The sequence below is a fragment of the Armigeres subalbatus genome, unplaced genomic scaffold, assembly GCF_024139115.2.
Source record: "Armigeres subalbatus isolate Guangzhou_Male unplaced genomic scaffold, GZ_Asu_2 Contig246, whole genome shotgun sequence".
Taxonomy (NCBI): Eukaryota; Metazoa; Arthropoda; class Insecta; order Diptera; family Culicidae; genus Armigeres; species Armigeres subalbatus.
In genome coordinates, this window is record NW_026942983.1 from 33,153 (window position 1) to 34,188 (window position 1,036).

Genomic DNA, 1,036 nt, shown 5'->3' on the forward strand with positions numbered 1-1,036 from the left:
AGGCTCTGAGCCTCTTGAAAGGAGGAGGCTTCCGAGCCTCTTGAAAGGAGGAGGCTTCCGAGCCTCTTGAAAGGAGGAGGCTTCCGAGCCTCTTGAAAGGAGGAGGCTTCCGAGCCTCTTGAAAGGAGGAGGCTTCCGAGCCTCTTGAAAGGAGGAGGCTTCCGAGCCTCTTGAAAGGAGGAGGCTTCCGAGCCTCTTGAAAGGAGGAGGCTTCCGAGCCTCTTGAAAGGAGGAGGCTTCCGAGCCTCTTGAAAGGAGGAGGCTTCCGAGCCTCTTGAAATGAGGAGGCTTCCGAGCCTCTTGAAAGGAGGAGGCTTCCGAGCCTCTTGAAAGGAGGAGGCTTCCGAGTCTCTTGAAAGGAGGCTTCCGAGAAGCGTAGAAGGATGCTTCTAATCCTTTTGCAACGAAGCAACCGAGCTTTAGTGAAAAAAAAATCATGTTTCTCAAACGAAAGATTACAAACCATTAGATTCTCGATTTTAGTTCAGAAGCATATTCTTATCATATTATTCATCCTTTTGTTCCGAATAGGTATATAAACTGCATTAAAGAAAAAACTCAAAGGTGCAGCCCAATCGGGTTGTACGAAAAGGTGACGTAGAACTACGTAGCTATACCAAAACCATCCAAACCATCCAAAACCATCCACTTAGCTGCCTCGGAGAGAAGCTGCGAGGAGATGAGAGTTGCGACGAGACGGACGCAATGAGAAAACAGAACTGTGCAATAAAAATCCTATACGATTAATGCTGATATCATATTACAAATTTGGGGACAGTACTCGTCGATAGAAAATCCTTCCGCACGCGATGGCATATGAGCAAGTCAAAACCACCTTCCTTTTGCCAGTGGAGATATATCAGCTTCCACACTTCCACACATATTCTTCCCTCCCCCTTCATACGGGAGCTTGGCAGAAGGAAGGTCGTGTGATATGTGCCATCACAAATATTGCCCTCCGCTCGCTTTCAAATCGACTTCTATAAAAAACATTCTTCATGACTGCCGTATCCTAACGGAACTATCAATTCTATAC